Source organism: Hyperolius riggenbachi, chromosome 9 (assembly GCF_040937935.1).
Source record: "Hyperolius riggenbachi isolate aHypRig1 chromosome 9, aHypRig1.pri, whole genome shotgun sequence".
NCBI classification, from domain to species: domain Eukaryota; kingdom Metazoa; phylum Chordata; class Amphibia; order Anura; family Hyperoliidae; genus Hyperolius; species Hyperolius riggenbachi.
In genome coordinates this window covers 241403272-241428987 of record NC_090654.1, presented here as the reverse complement: position 1 = coordinate 241428987, position 25716 = coordinate 241403272, and the positions used below count along the sequence as shown (strand labels likewise).

General features: G+C 46.4%; 1 long non-coding RNA gene across 1 annotated transcript; it reads right to left on the bottom strand.

The window, feature by feature from the left end:
* LOC137533065 (uncharacterized) lies at positions 1–25697 on the bottom strand. The gene is made up of 3 exons (XR_011024126.1): positions 25457–25697; positions 6448–6581; positions 1–505 (listed from the first exon to the last, which is right to left on the bottom strand). It is a non-coding gene; the product is annotated as an uncharacterized lncRNA (long non-coding RNA).
* Positions 25698–25716: the final 19 nt, after the last annotated feature.

The window sequence follows — 25716 nt, the reverse complement described above, 5'->3', positions numbered from 1 at the left end:
AAAATGCATACAAACCGCATTTGCGAACCACACGCAGAACGCATATGCGGTAAAAAAAAAACCCGCAAATGCAGCAAAAACAGTAAAAGCGCAGCCTTTTATGTTATGTTATGTGTACACCCAGCCTCATGGTTTGGTTGCACTCATTGATGGTGGCAGGCTTGCCGTTGCCAGTCATGCTAGACAAGTTGTTTAGTGTATCTGCCGGTCTGTGCATCTGTCGTGTGTGTGTTCGGTCCACCCCCTCTTTGATGTGTTCTCTGATGTTCCTGCGCCGTATCGTGTCACTCATTGCTGGATGGTACTAACATTATGGCCGACATGCGTGGCAATTGCCTCCATTGACAAATTTGGGTCACGCAGCTCCAGGATATGGTCTCACCTGAAACTGGGTGTCACGTGACCCGATACGTACAAAAACGGAATCGTTTGCATATGGCTCAATCTTCTGGTACTGTGATCTGCATATGGCTGCGTGCATTTCTTCACAGTGTTGCCATTTTACCTGTAAGGGGTATATATATTCACATTAAAATGAGATACAGTATAATCTTAAAGTAAATTCCAAGGGACCAGGAAAACTGGTTTACCATATTAGAAGTATACTATGGGCCTGATTCACTAACCGGTGCTAACATAGTTAGCACGCCTAAAGGCTTTGGGCGTGTTAACTAGGGTGCTAAGTAGTTAGCACGCACCAAGCTGAATCGCGAGAAAAGTACCGCGCGCCATTAACGTCGCACCCATGCGCCGTTTAGTTTTTGTCGCACCCGACATTTTGTGCGCACCGGCCTTTGCGCGCGATCACTAAAGCGCAAAGGATTTTTAAGCGTGATAAGGGGCTTTTCACAAGCGCGCTAACAGTTAGCACCGCTTTGTGAATCAAGCCCCATATCAGAAATTGTCCTAGAAATGGCCCAGCATGCCCTGGTACATTCTCTGCTACAAAGGAGGAACTCTGTCCTCCCATTGGAAGTACAGTATACGCACTTGCACATTTGGTGGACTACAAGGTTAAGTATACCTTAGGGCTGCATAGCCAGGCTGGACAAATTTCTGGTACAGTATCCAGGGCTCCTTAAAAATAATAGAGGTTGCCACTTGCTTCCTGTGAATGGCTCCGATTCCACAGGCAAAACTTGTAGCACGTGTCCTGCAAAACCTTCTGCTCACACTTGAGGCATTCATGAAGCCTCTCTTCAAAATGCCGCCAATCATAAGCCACTCGCATCTGTAATGCAAGTGGCTCCGATACCTCTGCGGGCGGGATTTAGCACTCTCCTCTCCACTCTCCTTAGTTTTGCACTACAAGTGAAAAAAGCCTGTACTGCCCTCCACATGTTACCAGGAGTGTCATTGCTAACAAGGGAAGAGATTCCCAGGAGTGTGTAAAATCCCATAGGAGAACTGTGACGATACTTTTATTGGTGATTGCAAAGTGAAAGTGGGAAAGTTGCATCCTCTTTTATTTACATTCACATTATTTCTCATTCCCCCGCAGGCTGCTTATTTGTACAGTACTGTACATTCAGCACTGGTGCCATTCTTCTTGTCTTACAAATGTTATCAGGCATCAACTCACCTGCAACCAGCTTGAAGAGAGCAGCCTACCATGGGTTTCACACTGACATACGATGCATTCACCGCCCACTTTTTACTATATCCAGAGTCAGCGTCACGTAGGGGCCAAAAAAAAGTTTACTATAACAAAAAGTTTTATTATATCCGGGTTTACTGTACCAGGCATTGCTCCCATAGACTTATAATGGAGATAGGCCGGGACCTAGAGAAGTAGTTTACTATACCAGAGTTTACTATTACGAGATTATACTGTAACCGATCTGGACAGGCCCGGATTTACATCACAGGAGCCTATAGGCACGGATGTCCTGGAACCCTAGACTTCACCCTACATGAACCTACAAACCTCCACCAAACTGCACTGCAAGTGTGCTGGCTGGCCCAGCTGTCACTTCTCCCTTACTTCCCTTGCCCATAATAGCTGGCTAGAGGTGCCCCTTAGTATTAGGTAGCTAGAGGTGCCCCATAGTATTAGGTGGTTAGAGGAACCTCAGTATTAAGTAGCTTGTGGTGCCCCTGACTGGAGGGAGATTTTAACAGTGGAATGGCGAGAGCAGGGTTAGTAACCTCTCATTTACACACTCACCAGGAGTCTGCATAGGGAAAAAAAGGGAGGGTGGCGCTCTGGTTAGAGAGTGAGCCGAGCCTCCTTTCCATCATCAGGCGCCTGTAGGCAGGTGCCTACAGTGCCATATGGTAAATCCGGCCCTAGATCTGGAAGAATGTTTAGGCAAAATCTTTGCATTCTACGAAGCTTAACTGGGGAAATTACTTTTTTCTTCCAAACAAGAGGTATTTTACTTTAAAAACTAAAATTCTTCATGATCCGGACCTTTTATCTTTAACTGTCCTGAAGTTCCAAGAGGATTGAATGAGACTACAGGTAACGCACAGAACCCCTTTAAGCTTCTTGTCGCTGGGACTGAACGCTCTGTGTCTTTTGTTCTTTTCCATGTCTTGTGGGATTACATCGTGCTAAATTTAGCGCTATTGTATTCTCATCATTATGATTTTCCATTCTGCTTTCAATTATTAGAAATGTGGTTGATCTATAATTGCTTCTATATGGGTAACTCTCAGAATGAATTGTTTATTTGGTGTGGGACTCTAAAAATAAACCTTGTCTAACTCTCCCCACCACTCCACCTTCATCCCACAGACCTTTTTCCCCCTTAGATTTTGTCATTGTTTGCACGTCTAAAAGGCACAACATTTTTGCTGATGTTTTTATTAATTTATTATTGCTTTAAAGAGTACCCAAGACGGAGTAAAATAAAAAAGAATGAAATACTTACCTAAAAAGACGGAACACTTTGGATCCTGGAAAGGCTTCACACGCCCTCCTGCCTGCGCGCCCCCGTTTTCTCGTGGCCACGCGCCCCCTTTTGTATGAGCGTGGGTGTACTTGCGCCTGCACGAGTACGGCCATGGCTGCACACTTACCTGAAGCTGCTGACACACGAGGTGCTACTGCGCAGATGCTGCTGTACTTTCACAGGTTCTGTACGGACGCGATTGTGCAAAAAGGGGATCACAGCCAATATTTTAAAGTGAATGGGAATCATTAAAAAAATATATACTCATCTAAGGAGAGGGAAGGCTCTGGGTCCTATAGATCCTTCTCGCTCTTCTCAGGGTCCCCGCGTTTCAGTGCTGCCCCCCCCGGTAGCAGTATTAGCCGCCGGATCGACTTCCGCCGCATCCCCGCTCGCGCTTCCTTATCTTCCACTCGATTTCCGCTATCGTCCGCCCGCGGGTATCGAGCGGGGAATCGATCCGCGCGGTGATCGGACATGTCGCAAATTATCATTTGAGCCACTAGTGGCTCGATTGATAACAAACTATCTACCCGTGTATGCCCAGCATAAAAAGAACAAGCAACTATTTGCAATTTCATGGGGGCAGCCATCTTTTTGGTTGAAAGGAGGTGACAGGGAGCATGAGACAGAGTTCCAACTGTCCTGTGTCCTGATCACCCCTCCCAGCTGCGTGTGCTAGGCTTCAAATCTCAAATTAAAAAAAACAAATTTGCAGCAAAACAGCAGAACAAGAACAACAGCATCAGAAATGCCATCATGCTTTGCACAGTATCAGGGGAAAAATGCCCGGGCAGATTTCTTTGATGGGGCGGAGCTTAGCTTCTGTGTAGCTAAAAATTAGGCTTGGGTAAGAAAAACAAAGTTCTGATGCTGTGAAACTGTTAAAGAAACACCAAGCCTTTACAGTGCTGCTGAGTAGATTTTTAGTCTGGAGGTCCACTTCAAAAAGGGTCCTGAGCAGCAGCAGTGGTCTTCAGGAGAGTTACCATTAGTAACACTCATTACTGTAATGTAATGTAAGGTGGGTAACGCTAATGGCATAACTGGCGGCACTTACTGGAGGAAGTAAGGGTAATATTGTGCAAGCTCATTGCCACGTGACTCTAGCTGCATAAGAGCTAAGGAGTCATCATAAATCGCGATTAGTGATTCTGGAGCGATTTTCATAGCGATTTTACTTCCAACAGAAACGCAAATGCTGCAAAAATGCTACATGCAGCGTTTTTGCAATATTTAAAAAAAAAAGTCAGTCCAGTGTTAAATAATAATAATTAAATAAATGTGTACAGTACATAAAAAAATGAATATTTATATTTGCACGCCTTTGTATGTAGTGCTTCCTGTTTCCTGTTGTGTATTTTCTGACTCTGCAGCACAAAGAAATCACTGTGCTGTCACTCTCTGTTGAGAATTCATAATGCAATGTGTGGGTTGTCTCTCTCTCTCTTACTCTCTCTGTCCTGAGAAGGAGGTGATGACAGCAGACCTGCAACTGTGTGGCCCATTGTGACTGTTCAGACTCTGTTACTGTTCAGCCTCTGGCCATTATGGTGCTACAGACGAGCCACATTCAACCAAAGCAGGAAATTTGGGCATCCACTATAGTAAGAAACTTGGGCGCCATAAATAGCGACAAAAGTGTGAAATTTGGGCACCCAATAAATAGCAAATTTCACACTAGGGGCTTGATTCACTAAAGCGTGGTAACTGCTATCACAGCAGTTATCACGCGATCTGCCGCGTGCGAAGGTTTGCGCAAGTAAACGATTACGATCGTGTATAAACGAAGGTTTGCGCGCGATCACGTGCACGTTTCACGCCCGTGATCATGCACAAACCTTAATTTATCACGCAGTGTAACCCTTTACGCGTGAGGCAGATCGGATGATAACTGCTGTGATAGCAGTTATCACGCTTTAGTGAATCAAGCCCTATAGCCACTATTTATAACGGTGCCTGTGGCGGCACCCCAACATTATCGTCAAAGCAGCGGATTGGCGGTTAAGGCGTTGGGGCAGTTAGAATTAGGCATAGAAGGGGTTCTTTTTAAGGGTTACACTTATTGGGGGGGGGGGGGGGGGAGGGCAGATAAGGTATAAGGATCCCTCCTGTCGGTTGCAGTGGAGCTGCAACCGAGTAGTTTTGATTTCTCTGCCTGCATTTGGTTGCTTAGTTTTGATTGCATTTGCAATGAGTCTCATTGCCATCTGCAGTAACTCACAATTTTTGGAATCACAAAGCTCACAATTTTTGGAATCACAAAGCTCACAATTTTTGGAATCGTCAAAGTGGCAATTTCTGAGATGATGTTATTTCCACATGGGGGAAGCTTGAATAAGCGGCTTCAAACTTCCCCCAAGTCTCAGCGCGTGCGGCCCGTAGCATCGGCAGTGTTGGACATACCTTTTGACAGTAGTCGAGCGCTTTCCATCCTCTCTCGCCATCTGCCAGCTCTTGTGCACGGCAAACTTACTGGTTTCTGTATGTCACATGACACAGAAAGTATGCCGTGCATTAGAGCCTGCAGGTGGCGAAGTGGACAGACTGGCATCGCTGGACTCGTGCTGGAAGGTATGCCCAGCACAGCTGCAGCTTGGGGGACAGGGGGCACAGAGAGACACCCAGAGGGTGCACAAAGAGAGAGAGGGGGACAGAGAGGCACAGAGGAAAACAAACAACAGAAAGCATGGTAGGTGTTTTCTCTAATGTTCCCACTAATATATATGTTAAAATACATGAGGGTGCTTCGTCTCTGGTTCACTTTAAACTGTGTCCCCGCAAGCAGAAATGTGTAAGCACCGGGAGATCAGTATAATTATTGTTTTCTTTTGCTGTTAATAGTGAACATGTGCTGGTTTATACGCTCTACTGCTATTCCTATATATGGCTAACACTAAACCCCCTTATCTACATATACCCGCTCCACCAATAACCCAATGCCTAAACGACACCCAAGCACCCATTACTGATTCCCCACCACTCTTCCGAAAATCCAGCCAGCCCCCCCCCAGTCACATGCCTATTTTATAGCTGAGTGCCTGTCACCAATCCTCTGACACTCCTCTGATAACCCGCTGCCTACAATGTAGCTGAGAGCCTATTACCCAATTACTGCACCAATAGCCATAGTTCGCCTATACTATAGCGAACACCGGCATCCAAATTACACCCTGCTGCCCCTCGCGCTCATTTGAACTGATTCGAAAGAGTATATTGTACTCTTCTACTTTCTGAATATTGTCCTGGGATTCCAGAAGCATTGCAACAATAAACATATAAAATCTAAAACAATCAAGTTTAATTAGTACATTACTTGCACTAGCCAAACATTTTATTTTAGCAGATCGGGTTGCTATTGTTCTGTTCATAATAGGTGCCCATTTGCTTGTTGAATTATTGGTCTGGCTGTGTGCTATAAATATCCTGTGAACATTTTGCCCGATACTTACCCCAGGATTCCATCCCATCCCTTCTATCATATACAGCACATAATAATCACATAGAAATTATTTTCACACTAGTGCTTACTCATAGGAACAGAACACACCTGTATTTATCTGTGCGCTGTGCATATTACTGAGCATTACGCAGCTTCTTTCTTCTGAATACTGTCCTAAGAAAGAAGAATTGAGACTATCAACCAATAGTCCCCGACTTACAAACGGCATGGATTCTGGGATTCTGTGGGAACAAGTCAAAAAAAATTGAAATTGGACTTTTTGCGAAAATCATTTTTTCAAACAAAAAATGGCTTTTAAAACTTTTATAAGCAGGTACAGGGGGCGGAGGTAACACAGGGAGGCACAGACAAGGTACAGGAGACAGAGAGGGCGCAGTGTTCCGACTTAAAGAAAGCCTGTAACTAAAAAAAACTCCCCTGAGGGGTACTCACCACGGGGGTAGGAAGCCTCTGGATTCTATTGAGGCTTCCCCCATCCTTCTGTGTCCCAAGGCGGCGGCCATAAAGCTCTCGAACAGCGGGGATGTAAATATTTGCCTTCCCAGCTTCAGCGCAGGCGCAGTATCGGCTCTCCGCCTCGGAGATAGGTGGAAATAGCCGATCACTGTCGGGCAGCTCTACTGCGCAGGCGCAAGTCTCCTGCGCCTGCATAGTTGAGCGGACCCGGCGAAGATCGGCTATTTTCGCCTATCTCCGTGCGGAGAGCCGCAACAGGGCCCCCGCTGGAGCCAGGAAAGGTAAATAAATCAGCGCTTATCAAGGGAGGATTCCGGGACACTTCCGGGGAGCCAGCGCTGGACTGCCTGTAGCTACAGGGGAGTGGGAAGCCTCATTGGGACCCTAAGGCTTCCCCTTCCCGAGGTGAGTACCCCCCAGCGGAACTTCTTTTATTTTACAGGTTCTCTTTAAAGAGAACCTGAACTGAAAATAAAAAGTCAAAATAACCATACACAGGTCATATTTACTTCCTGTGTAGTCTACTCCTCAATCTCTTTCTCCTCTCCTGCATCCTATTGTCCACTGTGATCAGTGGAATTCTCCATCCTCCATTTTTAAAAATGGTTATTACCTCATAACAGGTTACTGGTCTGCACACTGTTAAAGTGTAATATCACCCACTTGAGCCATAGGGAAGCATGGACATTACCTTGCACATTCAGTTATAACTGACAGCAATTGGTATATTTCAGTTCTGACAAAATATTGTCAGAAGTGAAAGGGATCACTGTAAGAAGAAAATGGTGAGCTTCTGAAAGGAACTGACAGCGAGGTTAGTATGTAATATTCATTTTCAGCTACGTCATGTGTTTATTTAAAAAAAAATTTATTTGAATAATTTTATTTTAAATCATTTTCCTCTTCAATCTTATGCTTCAGGTTCCAAACGAACAGCTTAAAGAGACTCTGTAACAACAAAAACCTCCCCTGGGGGGTACTCACCTCGGGTGGGGGAAGCCTCCGGATCCTAATGAGGCTTCCCACGCCGTCCTCTGTCCCACGGGGGTCTCGCCGCAGCCCTCCGAACAGCCGGCGACTGTGCCGACTGTCAGTTCAATATTTACCTTTGCTGGCTCCAGCGGGGGCGCTGTGGCGACTTTCGGCACGGAAATAGACGGAAATACCCGATCTCCGTCGGATCCGCTCTACTGCGCAGGCGCCGGAAACTTGCGCCTGCGCAGTAGAGCAGACCCGACGGCGATCGGGTATTTCCGCCTACTTCGGCGCCGAGAGGCATCAGAGCGCCTGCGCAGGAGCCAGGAAGGTAAATAATGACGTCACCGCTGCCCGGACTGCACGGAGGGCTACAGCGAGACCCCCGAGGGACGCAGGACGGCGTGGGAAGCCTCATTAGGATCCTGAGGCTTCCCCCACCCGAGGTGAGTACCCCCCAGGGGCCGTTTTGGCGTTACAGTTCCTCTTTAAGAACGAACCTACAGTCCCTATCTTGTTCATTAACTACCTGTACTACCTATCTATTCCTTTAAGGTGGGATAAAACTCTAAATTGAATGAAAAAAAAAAAATCAATAATGAGCAGAAATTTGGTCGCCCGCAATGCAGAATATGGCTACAAATAGCAGGTGCTCAAATCGATTGGAAATCGATGTGCAGTGTCTGGCCATGCATTGAGTGATGTATGTATGGACACCTTAAAGTGGACCAGAATGTCCTCTCTGCTCTAAAAGATACACAACAGCATAATAACAGAAAATTGTTCTTAACAATCGGTAATTTTCTTTTCCCGATGCTTACATGTCATCACACGTGGGTAGATGCCCCGCCCACTCTACCCCATAGGACCTCATAATTATAAATTTCAGGTGTTACCGACCCCTCCCCAGTCTCCGTGAGTCTCAGCTCACCGAAAACTCAGAAGGGGGGGTCGTGTGATGACATGTAAGCATCGGGAAAAGAAAATTACCGATAGGTAAGAACAATTTTCTGTTTTCCCAATGCTTCCATGTCCTCACACGTGGGAGTTAACTAGGAAAATAATGAAGGGAGGGAAATGTCACTGCAAACATATCAATTTTATTAAACTTCAATTTCCAGACAGGACAGTTTTACCAAATATAATTGAGCTTTGGGTTGATAGGTCAACCCTATAGTGGCGCATGAAAGTGTGCATGCTGGACCAGTTAGCAGCCTGGCAGATCTTATCTGCTGGTACTCTGTTATATGCAGCCCAAGAGGAGGCCATGCTGCGAGTGGAGTGTGCCACAATCTGCTGTGGGGGCTCTTGGTTAAGAGCTCTATAAGCTGCCTGAATGGTTTTTACTAGCCAGGAGGCTATAGTTCTTGCAGAAGCGGCCTGTCCCTTCCTGTATCCTGAGGGGACTACCCACAATCTGTCTGACTGCCTGAACTCTGAGGTAATCTGTAGATATGTTCTTAAGGCCTGTACTACATCTAATGGGTGACTGTCGTTACTGTCCTCCATCTGGAAAGAAGGTAAAGTCCAGTCCTGATTTAGGTGGAAGGTGGATGCCACCTTAGGTATGAACTCCTGAATTGGTCTTAAAGAGGAACTCCAGTGAAAATAATTTAATATAAAAAGGTGCTTAATTTTTACAATAATTATGTATACATGATTTAGTCAGAGTTTGCTCATTGTAAAATCTTTCCTCTCCCAGATTCACATTCTGACATGTATTACATGGTGACATTGTTACTGTGGGCAGATTATGTAGCTGTTCTGGCTTTAACAGACAGCTATAAACAGCCATTTCCTGTGTGTGTCATTGTTACATTGTGGCAGTTTGCCCAGAGTACCGTACGGTACCAGAGCCTCTTGTGGGAGGGGTTTCAGCACAAAATCAGTCATACAGCGCCCCCTGATGGTCTGTTTGTGAAAATCATTATATTTTTCATGTAAAAGTGGGTATCAGCTACTGATTGGGATAAAGTTCAATTCTTGGTCGGAGTTTCTCTTTAAGATGACTCTGTCCGGATATAGGCTCATATACGGCTCCTTAGCCCCTAACGCCTGTAATTCTGAGACTCGTCTGGCTGACGAAATGGCCACCAAGAATACTGTCTTCAGGGTTGTATGCCAGATCGTACTGTTATGTGCTGGATGGAAAGGTTCCTTTGCGAGAGCGTCTAACACAAGAGGAAGATCCCACTTCGGAAATAAATTCTTCTTAGGTGGTCTAATCCTTAGTACTCCTTTCACAAATTGTTTTACTAAAGGATGTGATGCCCATGAGATTCCTGTAACCGCCGATAAAGCTGATATATGGCTCTTGATTGTATGATATGCTAGTCCATTCGTGATACCTCTTTGCAGGAATTCTAACACTTCCTGGGGTTCTGGTGTTATGGGATTGAACTTTCTCTCCTTAGAAAATTGAAGGAATTTATTCCACACTCTTTGATAGGTTGTATTAGTAGTAGGTCTTCTCGCGTTCCTCAATGTACTAATTACCTCATTAGAACATCCCGCGAGTCTTAACCTCTCCCCCTCAATGTCCATGCCATCAGTCTCAGTTTCTGGGGGTTGTGATGTAGGATTATCCCCTGAGTTAGGAGGTCTCTCTTGTTCGGCAGGGGAATTGGGGATTGTGACTTCAACTCCCACAGAAGGGGAAACCATGGGCGTCCCGGCCAGTAAGTAATGATGGCTATCAGTGTTACTCTCTCCTGTAAAAGCCTCTGTAGTAAAGGTCTGATCATCGGAATTGGTGGAAAGACATAGGCTAGTGTAAATCTCCATGGGGTAGACAGGGCATCCACTCTCGCTGATTGCCTGTATGGGTATCTGGAAAAGAACCTCTTGCATTTGTTGTTCGCTGGGGTCGCCATGAGGTCTATCTCTGGAACCCCCAGCTGGCTGCAGATCCACTCGAAAGTCTCCTGCGATAGACTCCACTCGTTGTTGTTGAGTGTATACCTGCTGAGGTAGTCCGCTGTCAGATTCTGTTTTCCTGGAATATAGGTTGCCGTGATGTCCCACAGATTGCTCTCTGCGAACTGTAGGATAGGGGCCGTCTCTTGTAACAGGTTCATACTCCTTGTGCCCCCCTGTCTCCTCACGTAGGCCACTGCGGTTCTGTTGTCCATCTTCATTAAGACTGTAGATCCCTGAATTAGATGCTGGAAATGAAGCAGACCCTGATAGGCTGCTCTCAATTCTATGATATTCGCCGGTAGACTGTAAGTAGAATCTTTCCAGCGTCCCTGTGCTACCTGATCCATACAGTGTGCCCCCCAGCCTCTGTAACTGGCGTCCGTGGTAATGGTGGTCCTGGATTTGGTCTGTATATAATGGTGTCTGCTCAGGTTCTCCCGTGATGTCCACCACCACAAGCTGTTCTTTACAAGAGCTGTAATCTGAATTCTCTGGTTTAGTGATCTCCTGTTCCACTGCTGTAGGAAATTCCATTGGAACGGTCTCAAGTGCCAGCGTGCCCATCTTACCATGGGTATCGATGCCGTCATTAACCCCACTAGACTCATGCACTGTCTTGCCCTCATTGTTGATGAAGACATTGCTATCTGAACCCTCTGAATAAGATTGTCCATCTTGTCTATCGGTAAGCTTATGGAGTTCTCCAGTGTCTGAAATAGGGCTCCCAAGAATACCATTGTCTGGGTGGGTTCCAGTTGGCTCTTGGCATAGTTGATCCTCCAGCCGAAATCTCTCAGTGTGTTCATCATTAGGCCTCTGTGTTGTAGCAGAGTGTTCCTGTCCGATGCTAGTAGTAACATGTCGTCCAGGTAGTGAAAAACTCGTAAGCCCCTATCCCGAAGTAGGGCTACCACTGCTAGTAGGGTCTTGGTAAAAGTTCTTGGGGCTGTAGCGATTCCAAACGGGAGACAAGTGAACTGGTAGTGGTCTTCCGAGATGGCGAATCTGAGATACCTTTGGAACCTCGAGTGGACTGGAATGTGTAAATATGCGTCCTCGAGGTCCAAGGAAAGCATCCAATCTGAAGGTCTTATAGCCGGTCTTATCGACTGCAGAGATTCCATCTTGAATCTCTTCAGTTTTATTGTCTTGTTCACTCTCCTTAGATCCAGAACCGGCCGCCAGTCCCCCGTCTTCTTTAACACGAAGAATAATGGGGAGTATACTCCCCTTCCTCGCTCCGCCGCGGGGACTGTGGTCACTGCCTGCTTCTGTATTAATGTGGCTACGTACTGGCTTAGTATCAGCCTCTTTTCCTCCTGGACAGGTATTCTTGTTTGTTCGAAGTGATTTCTTGGAGTCCTGGTAAAACTCCAACGATGTCCTCTCGCAATGGTTCGGTTTACCCAAGGATTGTTGATATTTTCTGCCCAAACCTGTGAAAAGTGAGTTAGTCTTCCACCCACTGGATAGGTCTGAGCAGGTACACCGTCAAAAGGGTTTCTGTTGTGCCGGTGTAGCTGGAGATGTCCTCTGCCTGGTCATTCGCTGAAGGTTGGTCTGAGAACTTTGCCAGGTTCTTTTAAATTCTTTCCCTGGTTTGTAGCTTCTTGCATTTCTATATCTCGATTGCTGGAATCGATTGGATGGTTGAGGAATAGATCTTCTTCCTCTTCTTTCCTGAGGGATAAGCCCAGATCTCCCTCCTGTTACCCTCTTAATAGCGTCATCCATCTCCTTTCCGAAAAGGTTAGACCCATCATAAGGTATCTTGCACCAATCTTGTTTGGAAGACGAATCGGCTGTCCAAGATTTCAGCCATAAGGCTCGTTTGGTTACTACGGAAGAGGCCATCACTCTTGAAGAACATCTCACTACATCCACCGCCGCTTCTCCTATGAAATCCGCCGTGATGTTAAAGTCATCTAGGGCTGATATAATAGCATCTGCGTCAGTGCCTGCCCTGATAGCTTCCTCTATATTGGCTGTCCATGTTCTTAGAGCTCTTGACACGGAAGTAAGTGCTATCGCTGGTTTTAATGTATTGCCCGTGTTGATGTAAATCCTGTTTAGCTCTGAGTCCATTCTTTTCTCTAGAACATCCCTAAATGATGTGGCATTTTCCCTAGGCAGTGTCATGGGCTTTGCTAAGCGTATCACAGAGGCGTCCACTGTAGGTGGGTTGTCAAATGACTTTGTCTCTTCTGGTTTTAGGGGATATAATTTAGATATTCTGTTATTCAACGGTATCCTCTTATCTATCTTTTCCCATTCCTCCTTTATTATTTCCGATATCTCTTCCATAAAGGGGAACGTGTTGGTTTTCCTTTTGAGGTGGGAGAAATACTCCTTCTGCTTAGGGGTACTAGTTGATGGCTCATCAACTTCCGCCGTGTCCCACTCAATTGCATCCTTAACTGCCTGAATGTAAGGTTGGACTAAAGAAAAATCAAAGCCGCCTGGTAATTCCTCAGACTCCTCTGTAGTCTGTGCATGTGTATCCTCGGGTGGCTGCGCAGGAGTAGCAGGCAATGAGGCCAGATATTGTTTCATAGAATCCTGCACTGCTTGGGTGATCATCTGCGACACATCTATTGGTGTTTGTTCCTTTTCACTTGCTAGATCTCTAAAGCATCTTTTGCAGACTGATCTATCTGGCATGGCCTCTCTGTCGCATGCCCAACATCTTCTAAATCTTGGTCGTGATCTTGATCTGCTTCTCATCCTATAATGAGGCGATGGGCTCCTACGTCTTGACCGCGATCTTGATCGGGTGCTCTTTTTATTCTTATGTTTCTTTGGGCTGAAAAATGAGGAAAACGTATCAGCATTATAGCTGAAAGCACCATAAAAAAACCTGGGTAAGAACCTACCTGAAAAGCCCATACCTTTTTACCCGGTGCTGGTCTTTTTGAGGTGCAGTGGGAGCAACAGGAGCAGCTAAAGCAGCTGACGAGAAAAAAGGAAGTGAAATTAGAACAAATTCAATGCGTCTCCATTACACAGAGCTAGACCCCTACAAGTAACCAACATGTTACCTGAAGATGAAGTAGAAGAGAATTCCCCCTGGGGTGTACTGCTAGCAGCCTGATCCATTCTGGAGCCCTGGCTCATACAGCTGCAGCCCTCGCCGTCTCAGCAGACTGACAGAGTAATGGCCGCCGGACGCCATCTCCGTGCGTCCTTTTAATAAAAGATATCAGTCCGCCTATCGGGGCCGCCCCTCCCCAGCCCGCCCACCAAACGCAGGCGGAACTGGAGACGCGTCTACGCCTCCTCCCTAGACAGGGAAGGAGGAAGTACGTCACCGGAAGTGACGATCTGCGCTCCAAGCGGCAGAGACGGAAGAAGTCGCCGCGCGTGCGGCCTAAAGAAGATCTCACTGCGTCCGCCGTGCAGCCCGAGCAGTCCCAGAAGAAGGGAAAGATAAGAAACTCCCACTCACTGTAAAATAACAGTACGTTTAGTACTGCATAGCGCCTTAAGACTCCTCCAACCCTCCTAATTTATAGGCACGGGTATATAGGAGATGAGTCATCCCTCCAAGGCCAGCAGACACGAGGAGCCCAGAACTAGTTTATAGTATATCGGGCATAGTAAGAGAAAAACAAATCGCTATTTAAGCGACTAGGTAGGGCAAAACAAAATAAAAATCTAAAGGCAAATCTTGCCCCGTGTTGAGGACCCATGAGGTGAGCTTGAGGACAAAAAGACTGGGGAGGGGTCGGTAACACCTGAAATTTATAATTATGAGGTCCTATGGGGTAGAGTGGGCGGGGCATCTACCCACGTGTGAGGACATGGAAGCATTGGGAAAACCTTTTAACAAAAAACATTTCTTTGTTACAGCTGATACAAATCCTGCAATAAATCTGCAGTTCTTCTACATCCTGATCCGTGGAAGCAGACATATTGTTGACAGCCTGTGCTTTCAAATAAGCTTATCTGCCATCTCTGCTGTGGCATGGCTAAACTCTCCAAGTACATACAGGGTGCATTTCTCTGTTTTTCTTCAGTCCAGTGCAAGAGTTCAGGTCCACTTTAAGGACTGCGCCTGATCTGAAACATGTAGCTACATATCTGTGTGGGACTCGTGCTTTTATGTATTTCAAATAAAGCGGACTATACCGCGGCATATAGCTGTGCAGCGGATTTGTATCTAGTTATAATTGTAAAGGGGCGTCCTATCCTTCCCTGGCTGTTTGTGACTCTGGGACGGAGCGGAAGGTGAGGGGTCAAGCGGCAGCTTTGTACGTTTCTTACTTTTCCAATACTGTTTCGTAATTGGGATCTTCTTTTTCCTGCTGTCGCTGTAATGTTTCCTTCCTTCTGTCTGGCAACCAAATAGTAATTGATCTTCTGCAACCTGTTTGAATACAGTTTTTTTGTGTGCATCTATTATGATATTAAATAATCCCCACTAAGTTGTTAATTAACTTTTGTCTTGCAAGTGAGCGATGTGCTGTTTTATGCAGTGGGGGGTAGAGCAGCGCGGGAGTGACATTACGCAGCGGGTGAGGTAAGTGCGCGAGAACAATGCTATTTCCTGTCTCTGCTGAAGTGATCTGCTAAGACGGATTGCTGGCAGAGCGGTTGGGGGGTATCGGGGGTACATATGATGGATCTTAAAACATATCAAAGTGCTATAGCTGAGAGATACAGTTAAATGAGTGTGCTGTAACCAGGTTTGGTAAACCTATTAATAGTCTGTAGAAATTGTATAGCGCACATCCATATATAAAAGTTTGTTGCAGTTTCCCCAAACTACTCAGCAGCCTATACAACCTCCCATGTGGTGGCACCAGGATCCTGAGGCTCCAAGGCTTCCTGGATATGTCCACATTTGGTTAGTCTAGCAGTGGCCACATTGTCTGGTGAGTCTGTATGCTATCGGGTGTCTATGGTGGAGGATCACAGCGTATGAAATTGGAGTCTGCATATGAACTTTTATATATGGATGTTCGCTATACCATTTTTACATATGCCGGATCCTCGGCAGTGGCGGTCGTTATCGGCCCCCCTTGGCTTAATTTCATCTGGTGTGAGTATGGTCCCTTAAGCTGGCCATACACTAGCCGATTCCCCGCCGATCGACAGCAGATTCGATCGCTGGGATCGAATCTGCTGTCAAATCGTTCACGCAACACGCTAATTTCAGATCTATTTCGGCCCGAAATAGATCGGTCCCGTCGATCGCGGCGTGCGGAAAAATACCGTCGATCGCCGCGGGTAAGGAGTGCATCGCTAGCGGCGTACGACCGACGCAGGTATACATTACCTGCAGCTGGCTCCCGGCATCTTCTCCGCATCACCTCCCGGCGGGCATCTTGTCCGCATCAGCTTCCGCATCCCGGCATCCAGCACAACTTCCTGTGTCACTGCAGTGACAGCAGAAGTACAGAGGGCGCTCTATTTGAACTTCCGCTGTCACTGGAGTGACAGAAAGTTATGCCGGATGCCGGGATGCGGAAGCTGATGCGGACAAGATGCCCGCCGGGAGCGGATGCGGAGAAGATGCCCGGGACCAGGCTTCAGGTAATGTATGCGGGGGCCCGGAGGGCGGCAGCTCAGCAGATGGTGAATCGGTTTCAGGCTGAAATCGATTCACAATCTGTTTGCAGTAAAGGCAGCCATACGATCCCTCTCTGATCAGTTTCGATCAGAGAGGGATCTATCTGTTGGTCGAATCTGATGGCAAATCGACCAGTGTATGGCTAGCTTTAGCTACACCTTGGATTGTGTCAGTATTACAAGGTGCAACAACAGATAGCCCAAACAATAGAGGAATCCTGATAATCTGATTACACTGGTAGAATGCGAAGCAAGTAAAAGCAGCGCTGGAGATTTCGCCGCCATAGGCCGTAATGTGAATTGCGGCAATAGCGGCACTCAGACAGTAATTACGTCTGTGCACTGCGATCTGGAGTGGGAATAGTAATTAATGCTGCTGGGACTTTTGCAGGAGCGGGGTGAGATGTTTTTCAGCTTTACCCTGTGCCCAAATTTCCTATGGCTTAAAGGGGAACTGAAAAGAGAGGTATATGGAGGCTGTCATGTTTATTTCCTTTTAGACAATACCAGTTGCCTGGCAGCCCTGCTGATCCTCTGCCTCTAATACTATTAGCCATAGCCCCTGAACAAGCATGCAGCAGATCAGGTGTTTCAGTGGTTCATACTTATAAGTCTGATCTGACAAGACTAGCTGCATGCTTGTTTCTGGTTTTAATCAGATACTACTGCAGAGAAATAGACCAGCAGGGCGGCCAGGTAACTGGTATTGATTAAAAGGAAATAAACATGACAGCCTCCATATACCTCTCTCTTCAGTTCCCCTTTAATTATAGGTACGTGGTAGAATGGTCTCCATTCACAATACCATGTGCGGTAAAGAAATATTACCGACAGCGGTAATTACCATTTTGTTTCCCATATTCATAGTTACATACAGTGGAGGAAATAATTATTTGACCCCTCACTGATTTTGTAAGTTTGTCCAATGACAAAGAAATGAAAAGTCTCAGAACAGTATCATTTCAATGGTAGGTTTATTTTAACAGTGGCAGATAGGACATCAAAAAGAAAATCGAAAAAATAACCTTAAATAAAAGATAGCAACTGATTTGCAATTCATTGAGTGAAATAAGTTTTTGAACCCTCTAACAATAAAAGACTTAATACTTAGTGGAAAAACCCTTGTTTGCAAGCACAGAGGTCAAACGTTTCTTGTAATTGATGACCAAGTTTGCACACATTTTAGGAGGAATGTTGGTCCACTCCTCTTTGCAGATCATCTCTAAATCCCTAAGGTTTCGAGGCTGTCTCTGTGCAACTCTGAGCTTGAGCTCCCTCCATAGGTTTTCTATTGGATTAAGGTCCGGAGACTGACTAGGCCACTCCATGACCTTAATGTGCTTCTTCTTGAGCCACTCCTTTGTTGCCTTTGCTGTATGTTTTGGGTCATTGTCGTGCTGGAACACCCATCCACTTTCAGTTTCCTGGCAGAGGGAAGGAGGTTGTCGTTCAGGATTTCACGATACATGGCTCCGTCCATTTTCCCGTTAATGCGATTAAGTTGCCCTGTGCCCTTAGCAGAAAAACACCCCCAAAGCAAAATGTTTCCACCCCCATGCTTGACGGTGGGGACGGTGTTTTTGGGGTCATAGGCAGCATTTTTCTTCCTCCAAACACAGCGAGTTGAGTTAATGCCAAAGAGCTCTATTTTGGTCTCATCAGACCACAGCACCTTCTCCCAGTCACTCACAGAATCATTCAGGTGTTCATTGGCAAACTTCAGACGGGCCTTCACATGTGCCTTCTTGAGCAGGGGGACCTTGCGAGCCCTGCAGGATTTTAATCCATTGCAGTGTAATGTGTTTCCAATGGTTTTCTTGGTGACTGTGGTCCCTGCTAGTTTGAGGTCATTCACTAACTCCTCCCGTGTAGTTCTAGGATGCTTTTTCACCTTTCTCAGAACCATTGACACCCCACGAGGTGAGATCTTGCGTGGAGCCCCAGAGCTAGGTCGATTGATGGTCACTTTGTGCTCCTTCCATTTTCGAATAATCGCACCAACAGTTGTCACCTTCTCTCCCAGCTTCTTGCTAATGGTTTTGTAGCCCATTCCAGCCTTGTGCAGGTCTACAATTTTGTCTCTGACATCCTTGGACAGCTCTTTGGTCTTTCCCATGTTGGAGAGTTTGGAGTCTGCTTGATTGATTGATTCTGTGGACAGGTGTCTTTTATACAGGTGACTAGTTAAGACAGGTGTCCTTAATGAGGGTGACTAATTGAGTAGACGTGTCTAACCACTCTGTGGGAGCCAGAACTCTTAATGGTTGGTAGGGGTTCAAAAACTTATTTCACTCAATGAAATGTAAATCAGTTGCTATCTTTTATTTAAGGTTATTTTTTCGATTTTCCTTTTGATGTGCTATCTGCCACTGTTAAAATAAACCTACCATTGAAATGATACTGTTCTGAGACTTTTCATTTCTTTGTCATTGGACAAACTTACAAAATCAGTGAGGGGTCAAATAATTATTTCCTCCACTGTAGTTACATAGTTACATATTCACTATTTTTTTTCCAAGTGCGAGTAAAGGTCGGTAAAATAGTGAGGTAACATGGTGGTAATAGTGAGGAAAAAAATGTTTGTTAAATGTGGAATAAGGGCTCGTTCACACTAAGAGTGTTTTTTGCCCCTTTTTTCAAGTGCAAGCAATTTTCAAAATCGCCCTGAAAGCGCTTGTGCAATCATTCCCTATGAGAGAGTTCACATCTGAGCGGTTTGTTTCCGATCCGCTCAGCAAAGTGGTGCCTGCACCTTTTTTGAGGCGATTCCGCCTCAATGGAAGGTATAGGAAAATGCAAAATGCTCACAAAATCGCTTTATGCAGAGAGTGCGTTCGCGTTTTTAAGAATAAATACATTGTATTTATTCTTTTCCGGGTCAAAAAATTCACTTCCTGACTTACATCAGGGAGTGATTTAAAAAAACGCTCTGGAAAAACGCTTAGAAAAGTGCTTTTAACAAAAACGCACCCACTACCCAAGCACCAGGAATCGCACAAAAAAATTGCTTAAAACAATGGCCAACGCGAATGCAAACACGATTGGAACACAATGGGCTTAATTCACAAAAGGGTGCTAACATAGTTAGCTTGCCTAAAAGCTTTGGACGTGCAAACTAGGGTGCTAATTAGTTTGCACGCCCAAAGCTGTTACTGATTGTGTGTTTAAAAGAGCTTTTCAGGCTACGTTTTGCGCGCACCACGCAGCGCTAACCTTTGCGCGCGCAAACGCTGGCGCGCATATTAGCACGTGAAGCGTCCGTTTTCGCGTCCTAAGTGCCTTTTCACTGGCGTGCTAACACTTAGCACCCTTTATTGAATCAAGGCCACTGTGAACAAGGCCTGAGTGCATAAAATATTGTTTTCTGAGGAAAAATATCAAAGTTCCGCAAACACAGCTCAAAAGGCTTTAATAAAAAATGGCACCAGGTACTTAGAGGTGATGAAACAATGCAATTTTTTTCATTATAAATTTCATTACAGAGGAATTTACCTCTAAAATAAAGATTTTTTACTAACATTTTACCACACCTTTATCACCTTTACCCTTACCCTCACAATTTTTTGACACTTTCCACAAATGGTAATTTCAGGCGAAAACATTGTGAGGCTGGGTGCACACTTGTCAGTGTGGAAAATGTCGCGTTTTACTGCATATGTGTTTGTGCGTTTTTTGTGCGTTTGCGGTTTGTGTTCTTTGCCACACATGCGTTTTTCTTGCGTTTTAATGCGGTTCTAGTTCGTATATACAAAATGCATATGCTTTTTTAATGCGTTTTATGCAAATCACTAGAAAGTCAGCAGGAAGTGGAAATACATCATCTAACATAACTAAAAAAAACTGCATGTAAAAATGCATGCAAAATGCATACAAAACGCACTAAAATGCTATACACCTGCGTCACCATTGACTTTCATTATGTGCATTTTTGATGCGTTTTTTTTTTTTAAATATCAAACAAAACCAGCGTTTTTAAAAACGCACATTGCAGAACGCAAGTATATTCGTTTTTTCATACGGCCTATTGACTTGCATTATGTGCGTTTTCCGCCTAGTGTGTTCCCTGCCTCAATGTGAATATGGTCATATTTGCCGAATGCTGTAACTCATTGAGAATGGAGGCTAATCACACATCTCACCCTCAGACCAGTTAAACTGCCTTTTCTGAGGCAGGTTTCACCTCACAGTCCTATAACAATAGTGACAATCACGCTATGCCAGTCCAACAATCACTAATTACAACACCTAGTTTAATTAAAGTGAAGTCTTCCTGAAACGCATACTTTAAAATCAGTCCTATAAAACAATATTTGCTGAGCACAGCAAGTGATAATTGTGTACGAAGCATTCAAAACAAGACAATACACAGAGTAACACAGAGTATTAACTGTCACATGCAACCTCGGATGTTTGGTTTCGTACCTATTAAAGGACAACTGAAGCGAGAGGGATATGGAGGCTGCCATGTTTATTTCCTTTTAAACAATACCAGTTGCCCGGCTATCCTGCTGACGCTCTGCCTATGATACTTGTATCTATAGACCCTGAACAAGATTATTGTCAGATCTGTCAAGAATAGCTGCATGCTTGTTTCTGGTATTTGAGTAGGTTCACACTTGTAGCTAAAACGTATCCGTGGCTACGTTTTTGGGCCCGGACCAAAACTGGAGCCATGGATACCAATGTTAAAAATAGCAGCAGTCTTCACTCAGTTTCAAGACGGATCTGAGTGCGTTCCGGGGCATCCGTTTTGAAAAACTGAATGGATGGTCCGGACTTGTCGGGACTTCACGGACCGCACATGGAGCCGGATACACGGAGGGGTAGTGGCAGGCAATGCAAAAACGGATCTTCCTCTACACAGACACAGAAATGGAGGGAGATCCGGATTGTCTACTGCCCGCTCTCCTCAGGTGTGTAGGCTGAAGGGGGGCAGCGGCAAGAGGGGAAGCTTACCTTCCTTCCTTCCTCCGCTCGCCACGTGACTTCCTGCAATGCCACCCTCCGAGGTATAGAGGGCGGCATTGCAGGAAGTCAAGCAGCGAGTGGTGGAATGCAAGTAAGTAAGGTGCTTCCCCGCTCACTGCATACATTACATTACATTTACATTGGCGCAAATTGCTGGAAGGGGAGCGGGGACGGGAACCCAGGTGAGGGGGGGTGCACCCCCCTCCCCGCCCATCCTGGCTGCTTCCCCCTCCAGTTCAGTGGTCCCCCATGGCCAGGGCATACGTTTTCAGTGGAAACGTACGCTGTTAAAAATGACAAAACTGACAAAACGGGGGAGAAAAATTGGAAAAACGATCAGTTTCAAACGGATCCGATATGGACAGGTGTGGACCTAGCCTTATTCATAGAAATAAACCAGCAGGGCTGCCAGGCAACTGGTATTGCTTAAAAGTAAATAAATATGGCAGCCTCCATATACCTCTCACTGCAGTTGTCCTTTAAGCAGCATCTACCAGTTATGATATTAAAGCACACATGAAGTAAGAGAAATATGGAAGCTGCCATATTGAAGAGTACCTAAGACGATATAGAAGGAAATCTAAAGTAAAAATAGAAAATCAGTTTAACTTACCTGGGGCTTCTTACAGCCCCAGGAGTCATCCTGTGCCCATGATGTCCGTCCGAGTCTCCGCATGCGCAGAGCGCTCTCAGCAGCACAATCAGGGTGCGTGCAGATCAGAGCTGTGCATGCGCAATAGCCTCTGGCTGTGGCTGGCCAGCTTTGAGGGGGTCACTGCTGCTCGATATCGGGGGGGGGGGGGGCATAGCTCAAGAACAGAGCAGCCGGCGAGGAGGCCTACGCACCTCATGGGGCCCCAGGTAAGTATTTCTCAGGTCACAAGTTTCAAATTGCCTAGCTGTCCTTATCATCTGCCTTTAACCTCCTTGGCGATATGGACGAGCTCAGCTCGGCAATAACCGCCGGAGGGCACCGCTCAGGCCCTGGTCGGCCGATTTTTAAAAATATGTTTTTTTAAAACACGCAGCTAGCACTTTGCAAGCTGCATGTTTGGGACGATCGCCACCGCTTGCCGCCGATGCGCCACTACCCGCTGCGTAACAGGGCCCCCCCGAGACCCCGTGCGCAGCCTGGCCAATCAGTGCCAAGCAGCGCTGAGGGGTGGATCGGGACTCCCTGTGACGTCTATGACGTCGATGACGTCATTACGTCGATGACGTCATTACGTTCGTCACCATGGCGACGGGGGAAGCCCTAAAGGGAATCCCGTTCAGAATGGGATTTCCGGATGGGCTTGATTGCCGGCGGCGATCGAAGGGGTGGGAGGGATGCCGCAGGGAGGCGGGAATCAGGTAGCTAGCGCTAGGCTAGCTACATGATTTTAAAAAAAAATTGCAAAAAATACTGCTGTGCCGCCACCCTGGCGCAATCAATAGAACGCCACAGTGGTTAATATACTTTTAGCCATAGACCCTGAACAAGCATGCAGATCAGGTGCTCTGACTGAAGTCTGACTGCATTTGTTGAATGCATGTTTCAGGTGTGTGATTCAGACACTACTGTTGCATCACTTGTTTCACACTGGTGCGGTGCGATTCTCCCGTGGCAGCAGAGGAAATTGCATGGTTTGTACCAGGCATAAGCTGTTGTTGCTAAATACAAAAGATTAGAAGAGAGAGAAGTTGCAAATCAATTATGCATAAGGCCAAAAGCTAACACCTTTTTTTGTTAATCCTGCTAGAAACAGAGATACTATTCTTTCATACAGAAACCTGGTCAGAATACAAAATAGATTGTATCTGTGTGACTCAGACATGACTACAGCCAAAGAGATCAGCAGGACTGCCAGGCAACTGGTATTGTTTAAAGGTGCGTACACACACACTACAAAAGGAAACGGCTCCCGCTGGGCGGACTTTAGCCCACAGTATGCACATGTGTACGCGCTGTCGGCGGACTGATAAGGCTATTTCTGAACGATCTGCTTAGCAGATCGTTCAGAAATAGCCTTATCAGTCCGCCGACAGCGCGTACACATGTGCATACTGTCGGCTAAAGTCCGCCCAGCGGGAGGTGTGATATTTGAATTATCACAGTTTAGTAAATCAATCCCATGGTGCGGTGTGATTTATAGGCGGCAGAAGAGCCTAATGCAGCGCATCACACCACTGCATGTAGATTGGTCCATGTGGCAGATTGCACTGACAGGGAAATCTGCATGTCCCTGTGCCCCGGAACATGTAGACAAGCAATGTCTGACATCACATGCGTCTGTTCCCTCAGTCACGTGCGCACTTCCAGACAGCACTCATTTACTGCCATGCAGTCGTGTGCCAAGTGGTATGGCTTGGCAACTCGCTGCGACATCACCAGAAGCACTTCTGTCGCAATGTGGGTACTGTGGCCAATCTCACTGAGATTAAAGGGAGTCTAATGCTGGGCATCAGTGATGAGCAAATCCGATCCGGATGCTACTCGGATAGTAGCTATCCGGATTTCTCCCAGTAATGCATTGCGGCCTGGGCGGGGGGTTTAATCCTTATCCATCATGACGTCTTCTTCGTCCGTCCTTCGGCGCCTCCCACGATGCGTTCCACTCCGGCGTCACGTGACTACACACTTCCTCCTTCAACCCGGAAGGAGGAAGTGTTTTTTAGTCACGTGACGCCGGAGTGGAGCGCATCGTGGGAGGCGCCGAGGGACGGACGAAGAAGACGTCATGATAGGTAAGGATTAAATCCCCCGCCCAGGCCGCAGTGCATTACTGGGAGAAATCCGGATAGCTACTATCCGAGTAGCATCCGGATCGGATTTGCTCATCACTGCTGGGCATACACGGAGCGTTTGCTCCTTATCAATCGAGCCGCTGATGACTCGATTGATAATATCCGACAGGTCCGATGACTCGCCGGATAGATTTCCTGCTCAATTACCGCGGGCGGACAATAGCGGGGAATCGAGCGGAAGATAAGGAGCGCCCGCGGGGACGAACGGGGATCGATCAAGGCACCGGCGGGGATGCGCCGGCTCGATCCGGCGCATAATCTTATTCGTGTATGCCCAGCTTAAAGGCAAATAAAACACTAAAAAACAGATACCTTAGGAGAGGGAAGGCTCTGGGTTCCATTGAGTCTCCCAGTTCCTCTTGTTCCAGCTCTGGTTCCCCTGTTCAAATCTCTTGCCACAGGAGGCTTCAGAGGTCTTTGGGAGCCCAAGTGCTCCCGAAGACGTATGGCTCCGTACTCTGCATGCGCGCGCGAGAGTCCCTGTGGCTGTCCTGCGCAGTACACCTGCACATGTTGGCCATGGAGATGGGAGCGTGATCAAGAGCCGTGCAGGTGCAGTGTCGCCGAAAATTAAACTTAGCCGCAGTGGGGACCCCGAACATCGTCACAGGACAGTGAGGACACAGGACGTCTGCAGTGGCGTGGTGGAAGCCCCAGGTAAGTGAAACTATTTTTCTACTTTCGGTTAAGGTTCGCTTTAATGGCCACTGGGGTGTGGTAGTGGCGAGGAAGATTTACGTACAGCAATAGTGTAAAACAGGCCTGAAAGGAAATAAATATGGCAGCCACTCCCTATCAGTTCAGAGACAAATACAGTAGCATACATTTGAAATCAGCGCCGGTAGACTTGGGCGCAGGATACATCCGGTATATGGCTGATCCTGCTTCTGCACAAGTCCGGGACGTGTTAATTACTATTCCCCCTCCAGGCCGCCATGGATAGTGGGGAATGATATAATTCGGCTTCCAGCTATTGCTGTAGGCCGAATTATTGTGTTTTAAAAGCAACTTTGGCTCCGTCTTCTGACGGCGCCAACATTACTCACTGAGCGCGCTATAGCTTTAATTCCTATTACAGTCTATGGTGGCGCCGGCTGCACCCAAATCTACCTGCACTTCACTGCTCCATATACAGCATGGCTCCTATTTATTTTTTGTTTTTCTCCTCTTAGTTTTCTCATAGAAGATGATTTTTCATCTTCTGATTAAAATAACTTTTCAATACTCTGTAATTGGAAAAGTACCAAAAGTAGGTGGAAAAGTACTTTCATTATTATTCTGAGTATTTTCTTGCTTGCTGGGGGTGTAAAGGCATTTTATTGAGAAGGTGCAAATATATCACCAAGGAGAAAACTTAGGCGAAAACGTGAATCCAATAAGAGCCATTCAGTGAAAACTGGAGCAAAAGTATTTGGGTTACCTAAACCACTTCTTGCGAATAGTCCTCTGTATTGCACCTGTCTTTGTACATCAGCCCCTCCCGCTCCAGTTCCGTGCATTCTATTCTATACGTCCGCGCAGAGAGCCTGCGTTGCCCATAACAACCAATCCGACGCTTGCTTCTATTTCTGGCTGCTGCTGGAACGTCTCCATCCGCCGCCTGATTGGCTATTACGTGCCCCGCCCTCACCTCCCCCTTTCGCGCAGAGGTTACGCGGGAGAACCAGAGCTCCGAGTCGC